At 52.4% G+C, this 8,685-nt stretch overlaps 1 protein-coding gene across 1 annotated transcript in view; it reads right to left on the reverse strand.

Annotated features, from left to right (window-relative positions):
* GPR68 (G protein-coupled receptor 68) overlaps nucleotides 1-4,816 on the reverse strand; it is a 38,558-nt gene extending 33,742 nt beyond the window's left edge. Inside the window, exon 1 of the mRNA XM_070358846.1 lies at nucleotides 4,664-4,816. The gene's annotated coding sequence lies outside the window, so the exon portion shown is untranslated. The remainder of the gene's footprint in view (nucleotides 1-4,663) is intronic.
* Nucleotides 4,817-8,685: the final 3,869 nt, after the last annotated feature.

The following is an 8,685-nucleotide window of genomic DNA, read 5'->3' on the forward strand; positions in this document are numbered from 1 at the left end:
TGACCAGCTTCCTGCTCATGGAGAATGGGTAAAATCCTGGCTCTTCACACTGGCTGTGTGACCTCAGAAACTTACATGACCTCTCTCTGCCTCAGTTTCCTCATCTGTGAAATGGGGATAATAACAGTACCTCACAGAGTTGTTGTATTAAATGAGTTAATATGAAAAAATCTTTTACAACCATGCTTACCTTTAGTGGGTGCTCAATAAATGTTAGGACACCCTCTTATCCAGTGCCTGTAGAAGGCTTAAGTGTGCCTCTCCAGTTCAGGTTCCACAAACTCTTCCAGACTTACCTGTCTGGAGCCCCTAAAAGGAACCCTTGGGAGCGTACTTCAACTTCCCTGGATAAGCTCAGGTGCCTCTGATGGGGGGTGAGTGTTAGGCTGGGGAGAAAGGGCTGAAATGAGAGAGAACTGGCAAAGAATTTATAGTCTATGTGATGTCTCACCCAGAAAGTCTTGGTGAAAATTCTCCCTCAGTGTTGGGCTTCAGACCTTGCCTGGGCTGCTCCCAGGCTGTCGACTCATCTCCTGGGTTGATCATGGTGCCAGAGAAGGTAGCCTCAAAATTAGGAGATGCTCCCTGGAGCCAGACAGCCTGGGTTCAAACCCCAGCTCAGCCTCTTGCCAAGTTATTTAACCTCTTAGGGCTTCATCCATGAAGTGAGGTGGATAAGACTGGCATCTTTCTCACAGAATATTGGGTGATGTGCTCTGAACAGTTCCTGGCCGAGCTTAAATGCTCGGCAAATGTCAACTATTGTTAATATACCACAACCTGCTGTGTCCTCTGCCTACCAGGGGACAGCTATTGTAGTAGCCAGAATAAGGGTCTCTTTTGAGGATGCCCACGTCCTAATCCTCAGAACCTATAAATATGTTGCCTTACATGGGGAAGGGGGCTGTGCAGACGTGATAAAGTTAAGTATCTGGAGACGGGGAGGTTGTTCTGGGCTATCTGGGTGAGCCCAATGCAATCACAAGGGTGAAAGATAGAAGAAGAACAGGGAGAATGTCAGAGTGGTGCGGGGCGGGAGAGACTGGACCAGCCGTTGTTGGCTTTGAGGATGGGAGCTGGCCAAGAGCCGGGAAATGCAGGCCACTTCTAGAAGGTGAAAAAAGCAGTGGAATGGATTTTCTCCTATAGCCTTCACAATGGAACTCAGCCATGAATCCCATTTCTGACTTCTGGAATTGTTAAGATAATCAGCTCGTGTTGTTGGAAGTCACTGAGCTTGTGGTTAGTTTGTTACAGCAGCAATGGGGAAGTCTTACAGCTGCTGAGGCAGATGCATCCTTGAAGGGGGCACCATGTGGAGTGACTCTGCAGTAGTTATTGAGCACCTGTGGCATCACCCCCTTCTTCTCGCCTTCTGGACATGTGGGGAACACACTGGACTCTGGAATTGAACTTCCCCTGGGCATAGGCACTGCCAGGGATGGACTATTAAGAGGCAGGATTGCCTCCTGGGGAACCCTCAGCAGGGCCTTGAAGGATGGAGCATGCTGAGTTTGACAGGAGGAAGAGAAAGGCAAGGCAAGGCTGGAGGCAGCCCAGTGGGATCAAAGTCAAGGAGGTCAACCTACATATTCATTCATTATTCATTCATCTGTGCATTCACCACCTGTGCTCCAGGCCCTGTGGGGGGTACCTGGATAGAGGAATGAGTCAGACAGACCTGGTGGAAGCCAATATGCCACTGCGATAAAACATGACAAGCCTTACAGCAGAAGGCTGGCTTGTAAAGGGGGCATATCTTTGGGCTCTGTGTGATACCCTGCACTCAGCAGGTGCTGAATGATAGGAATTTAGCTATGTAAAGATTGCTATTCCCAGTCCAATTCTATCCTAATCCATTTTATTACACGAAGGAGAAAGTCTCAGGTGGGTGCCATTATGTCCCAAGCACCACTTTAATTCTTGCTATGCTTCCTACGTGGCTCAGTGATGAAGAATCCGCCCGCCAATACAGGAGATGTGGGTTTGATCCCTGGTCAGGAAGATCCCCTGGATAAGGACATGGCAACCCATTCCAGCATTGCCTGGGGAATCCCATGGATAGAAGAGAGTCTGGAGGGCTACAATCCATGGGTCCAAAGAGTCGGACACGACTCAGCAACTAAACAGCAACAACAATCTCCCTTTCTAACCTAGAGAGTCAGCCTCAGGTGTATTCTGCAGGTAACAGGTGCTAATTCAAGTTTAATACCACTGATTCTTATTTAATTACCTTCCTTTTGTGGCCAGGGGCACTGATTTTCCACTTCTGGGAGTAGAATACAACTTCTATTCAATTTTTTTTAATGTAAAGTATAATTTCCGTGGTGGTCTAGTGGCTAAGACTCTGGACTCCCAACGCAGGGACATAATAGTATAATAGAACCATGAGTCGAGGGTTCTTTCTCTTGCCCTGGAATTGACCACTGGGGTCCAGTTGAGGACAAAGAGGCACTAAGTGTCCCTCAGTGATGGATCTGACTCTCCTTCAGAACCTCCCCATCCTAATCCCCACCCCTAACACAGGCACACTCAGTACTGGGGAGGGCGGAGTAGGAACTGGGATCAGAGGTGAGCAGTGATTGGCTGTGAGATTCTCCAAAAGTCTCCTAGAGCTGGAGGGTGGGGCTGCCACAGGGAGAGGAGCCCAGGGGACGAGGTCTGCTCTGGCAGGGGACACGCTAATCTGCTCAGGATGCCTTTTGGGAGAGGAAGAGAAGAAACCTGGAGAGAGACAAGAGGCGGCCCAGTGGACAGTGAGTGGCCTAACACCCTCCAATCGTCATGCAGGGTTGTGTGGCTGAGTGGATGAGGAGGAAAGAAGCTGACATCTCTCAGGAGGACTGTCTAACAGTGGGGTGGGAGCCAGGAGCCATGGAGGAGATGGTGCTGCAGCCAAGGCTCCCACATCAGGGATCTGGCCAGCAGGGAGGCCCCAGTGCACCTCTGAAGAACTCTCGTCTTGTGCCCCTGAGGGGGCAGCAGGGCCAGCGCAGGCTGGCCGGTGAGAAGAGATGACCAAGGGCAAGGGGACCTCGGGTGGCAGGCTGCATCATGGGACACAGACGCCTGTCCCTCTCTCTCCTGTCCCCAAGGCACTGAGGGAGCCAGGCCCTGGAGGAGTGGAGAAGGGCGGGGGGCTGTCCTCTTTTTAGAATGTGGGTTCTTAGACCCTCTTCGTCCTCCGCTGGAGACCAGTTGGGGAACCTAGGCGTTATTCTGAGGTATCAGGGTTTGGACCCAAGGTAACAAAAAAAGTGATGGCCTCTGCCCAAGAAACTGTGGAGGAGCACAGGGGAGATCTGAAAATAGAAATGGCAAGCTTCAAGTTTCTATTACTCTGAATAGAGGTTCTGCAGTAACCCAGTCTCCAGAGTAAACTATTCAAAGGAAAACAGCATAAGGGACTTCCCTGGTGGTCCAGTGGCTAAGACACCACACTCCCAGTGCAGGGGGCCCGGGGTTAGTGCCGCAACTAAAGATCCTGCATGCTACGACTAGGGGAAGAAACAAAGGGAAAACATCAAAGGGTTAATAACATGGAACTTGAATGGCTGAGTTTTCGAAACTCTGATTCAGAAGGGAAAACTGGCACTGACACAGCAACTACAGTACTCTGATAACAGCTATGATTGGAGGGTGATGGGCAGGAGGAGCCACACTGGGAGCCCAGTGTACAAAAAGCATCTGATCAAGAGGAGGCAGTCAGGGTAGCCCTCCTGGAAGAGGTGTATTCTAAGCTGAAGTCTGCAAGGGGGGACTAGGAGGTATCTTGGGAGTTCTCCCAGTGACTGGTATGCGTGGTGCTGTGGATACAGAAGGGGCCCTTTGAGTACTGATGGTGGGGATGGGGGGCGGTTTCTAATTAGTCCAGGAGTGTATTGCTGGGGGGCAGGTGTCCCTTAGTTAGCTTAGTCATCTGGCGCAAGAAGGAGAAGCAAGGTGTACCTCCCACCAGTCACTTCTTGAATTTGAGTCTGTCTCCCCAGCTAGAGTGTGAGTGGTCTGGGCAGGAACCAGCTCCCTCCACCCGGGGTTACCACTTAGCTGACAGCCAATGTGCTGGACTAGAATGGATGTAAAGATCATCTGAGACAGTTGCAGGGGATGACGCCTCTGAAGCCAGGCACCAGCAGGCGTCACTAGATGGCAGTTGGCCCCTACTCACCTCCCTCTCAGGAAAGCGCCCAGCCTGGGACTGGGTCCTTGGACTCCTCTCCCAGGGCTCAAACCGACCCCCTTCCCGAGCCCCTCCCTCTTAGCTGCAGTTACCCAGGGTCGGGCCATGCCCTAGGGGAGGTGGACAGTGTTAGACTTCGAGATCAGCCTCCAGGGTCCCTGGGCAGGGCAACCCGCTCTGGCCCGCAGCACCCCAAACGCCACCCTCGCGGCACGCCCTCTGGGCGGTAGGACCCTGGACCCCCAAAGCACTATCAATTTGGACCCCGGAATGATAAGGACCTCCCTCCTGGCCTTTCTCCTCTCTCCACGCCCCCGGCGCCCCGCCCCCAGGCCTTTGTCGGAGACTGGATTTTGCATTTTCCTTTCCAGGTGGGCGGCGGGAAGTGGGGGTGGGGCACCGGCCTCACTGAAGGTCGGTGGTTTACTCGGCCGGGCGGCAGCCGCTGTCCTAGCCCCACCCGAGCCATCCCGGCGCACTCACCTCTCTCGGGTCCGGGTGCCGGAGGCCAGGCCGCGGGTCCGTCCCGCCCGGCTGGGCCCGACGCCGGCGGGCGGGAGGAAAGGACTGCCGCGCGGCGGCGGCGGGACCCGGGTCCGGCGGGGGCGTGGTGTGGACCGCGCTGCGCTCGGGCTCCGGCTCCCGCTCGCCCGCGCGTCGCGCCGCCACCTGGAGGCGGAGGAGGGGGCGGAGGCTCGCGGCGGCCAGGGCAGGGTGCGGCTTCCCGGAGGGCTCCTCAGGGCCATTGCTGTCCCGTGGGGAACGCGGAGGGGCCCGGGGGCTTCTTCTCCACCTGCTCATTTGGGGTCTCTTGCGGGTAGGGGCAGTCGGGAGCAGGTGGCCCGTTTGCTTCTGCCAGAGCTCAGGCTGCGTGTGTCGTGTGACTTGGTGAACTTGACCTCGGTGGGCTGGGCCCCAAAGCCCGAGTTTGGGAAGGGCATTTCTGAGCCCTGCCCCAACCCCCACCTCTTTTCTGGTCCCTGCCAGGACCCTCCCTTTCCCCACTCCCCACCCCTGGGTTCCTGCCCGACTTCTTGTTGTCCACTCTGCCCCACTTTACAGATGGAGAGGTCCCCCATGCTGTCAACCTCCCCAGGCTCACTCCTGCCCTAGCTCCAGGGAGAAGGGCAAGAAGAGAGAATGGAAGAAACGAGAAGCCGGAGGCAGCCTCCAGACTTGACCCGAGTGGCCTCTGTGTGCCCTTGTGCGGAGGAACACTGCGAGGAACACTGCGCACACCTGCGTCTCTGCCAGGACGGTCAGCTCTGCACACCAGCTGCTCTGCTCTTTGATGTTCCTCCTTCTTGGCCCATTCTTCTCGGTTGTTCTGTCTCTTCCGCTTTTCAGCCCATCCCTTAAAGGCGGTGCTCTCAGTGGTGCACTGAGCCAACCTGTACTGACCTGTGAGAGCAGGTTAGTGAATTTCCCGGAATTTTCCAAGCCAGTTGTTAAACAGGGCCATCATTAAAAATGAGTTTATGTAAAGCTGCGAGTAATTTATGTTAAAAGCCATAGTAATAAATACTCAAAATGTGTCTCTTCTTAATTATTTTACTGTTACCTGTGCTTTTCAGGTTATTTGCACCTGTTTCCATCTGGCATGAATATGTTACAGGGTACACTGCACGTCTCCTTCTGCCTCTGTGGTTAGTAACACCATGGCTGCAGCTTGAAATCAGCCACGGCCGGAGTATTTCTGCCACAGAAATTGGCATGTGTTACCAATCAGGGCTTGATTTATGTCTTCTGCAGTGTCTAGACTCTCTAGACTTGATTGAGAAAGTGATAGGAAAAATGTGAATAGTGCAGATTAAATTTAGAGGTGTATCTTGGGTGAATATAGTATGTAGACTATATTTCTTTTATTTTTTAATGTGCTGTGTCTGTAAGCCATCACAATGTGAGCAGCACAAAAAAATTGAGGAAATTTGGCCAGCATTCAGCAACTACTACCTGACTGAGCAATTGCTCATGTCATCAATGAGTGAAGTTCTGATACACATCTTTGGCTTGTTTCACTTTCATCTTACTTGCTAACATAAAACATCAACTGACATTCACATTGGAACTACACTCATTCATCTCTTGCAGGCATAGGCTGGCTATAAATACATAGGCTTGGCAAAATTCAGTGAGAGCATTCTAAGAGAATCCATTGACTGTATGGATTTTATAATAAAAGTTTGTATCTTATATATAGTTTATTTGTAAATTATGTCATAGGCCTTTATATCTGTAAATATGTGCATGTATATGTACATTCCCTCACCCTGGCTGGTTGATAAATATTTTGGCTGGATGTCTAGTGTTGGCTGGTGCTTCCCAAGGTTTGCCTTATGCTTTCTCATTTTCTCACTTTAATGTATTCCACAGAGTAGCCCCTTGTCCTGCGTGCATGTGTGCTAAGTCACTTCAGTCATGTCCGATTCTTTGTGACCCTATGGACTGTAGCTCCTCTGTCCATGGGATTCTCCAGACAAGAGTACTGGAGTGGGTTGCCATGCCCTCCTCCAGGGGTTCTTCCCGATCCAGGGATCAAATCTGTGTCTCTTGCATCTCCTGCATTGGCATTTATCTCGTGTCTCCTGCATTTATCACTAGTGCCACCTGGGAGGGCCACAGATGATCCCAAGTCTCCCTCCAGGCAGCAGTGGGCATGAAAATCCAGTGGCCACATTGATATTTCCCAGACACTGGGTCACATGTCTCCCAGGCCAGTGCAGAGAGGATGGGGCCCTGGAGCGCAGAAGCATGATTGGGATGCCCCCCTCAGCAACAAGGCCCAGGGTACCATCCAGAGGAACATTGGCAGGGGCTGGCTGTGTGAGTGAGGTGTGGAGCCAACTGATGGAGTGATGGATAGGGTGTGGGGAGGAGAGAGGGGTGTCAAAGGCTGTCTGGAGGGACGAGATGGGGGAAGGACAGGGAATTGTGTGTTGAGCACTTTGAGTTGGCAGTGTCTTGGGACTTCCCAGCTGAGAACAGATCTGGAGGTTTCCAGCAAGAGCTTGGGGCTGGAGATAATGGAACCTCTGCAAACAGATTGGAATGAAAGCCGTGGATGTGTATGAACTTGTCTGGGACCAAAGGAGGGAGTGAGAAGAGGGCTGGGTGCGCCTTGAGCTGAGCCCAAGGGCCAACCAAACCACAAAGGCTGGGTGTGGCAGGCGTGGAGGTCATCTGGGGTGAATGTCCTGAGGTGCTATGAGGGCTGAGCTGTCTGAGGCTGGCAGACTAGTTGGCAGGCTCCCGCCAATACCCAGGGGCAGGGGTGTGTGTGTGTGTGACCTAGGATGAGAACAGCTGGCTAAGACGAGGACACCAGAGTCGACAAGCACTCTCAGGTCCAGGATGTGATCCATGAAACATGGGATGTGAAGAGACGAGGGGTCAGGCCCACATCACAGAGGGCTGTGCTCGTGTGACAGCGTGGTGTCACTGGAGGAGCCAGGGAGAGGAGTTGAGGAAGCCTCAGGCCGGGGCTCTGAGGGGCAGTCAGCACTTGAAGTGGGGCAGGAGGCCAGCTCTGAAGAGGTTCAAGGGGGAAGAGGTCTGGAAGGCGGAGCCTAGGACTTGGCACACAGGAAGCTTCCGATGAACCTCTGTGGAAGGAATAAGTGAATGAATGACGGGCTGGCAAGTCAGCGCTGAAGAGCCATACCACAGTGGGGAGAATTGGGAGACAGAGAGTGAGGATTCCAAGGAGTGATTGGCCAGGTGTCAAAACCTGCAAAGGCCACACGGCATGAAGCCCTCAAGGTGGCCGCTGTTCATATGCTAGAGGTAGCTCCACTGAGTGGCCAGATGCACAGATCACAGAGGCTGGGGAAAGAATGGGCAGAGAGATAAGAGGAGACCCTTTGTCTAATTTTATTTTTTGGCCACAACAAGAGGCATGTGGATTCTTAGTTCCCTGAAGAAGGATCGAACCTGCGCCCCCTGCATTGGACACTCAGAGTCTTAACCACTGGACCGTTGGGGAAGTCCTGAGAGGAGATCCTCTTAAAGAAGTCTGGTGAAAAAGGAAAGGAGACACCGAGGCAGCAGCTGGACAGAAATCTACTGGAAGAAAGATTTTGATGTATGGATATTTATATGCCTTCCTTCCTTCTGACTTCCACCAACCCTCTCCCCTGCCCCCACCCCCTCACATCCATCCATCTGATTTAAGCATCTGATCTGAGGCCTCTAAAGGTCTAAATTGCAGGTCTGGTACTTTCTCGTTAGGTAGCTTTGGGAACATCCACAGGACCATTTTAAGCTGAGCTCCTGCCAGACACAAATCCCATAGCGAAATAGGATTCAATTTACACGAAGTTAAAATTCAAGTCTGGAAAAAAAAAAAAAAAAAAAAAAGCTGTTATAAGAGAAAAACCTTGCTCTCTACGTTTTCTGACCTAGTGGCCAAAGGAACTGTGGATTCCAGTGGCCAGTGCTAAGGCAGGAACCCTGAGCTCCCAGCACCTGGTCAATGATGCCATGATGAATGGTGAGGAAAACCAGGA

Source organism: Bos mutus, chromosome 21, assembly GCF_027580195.1.
Source record: "Bos mutus isolate GX-2022 chromosome 21, NWIPB_WYAK_1.1, whole genome shotgun sequence".
NCBI lineage: Eukaryota > Metazoa > Chordata > Mammalia > Artiodactyla > Bovidae > Bos > Bos mutus.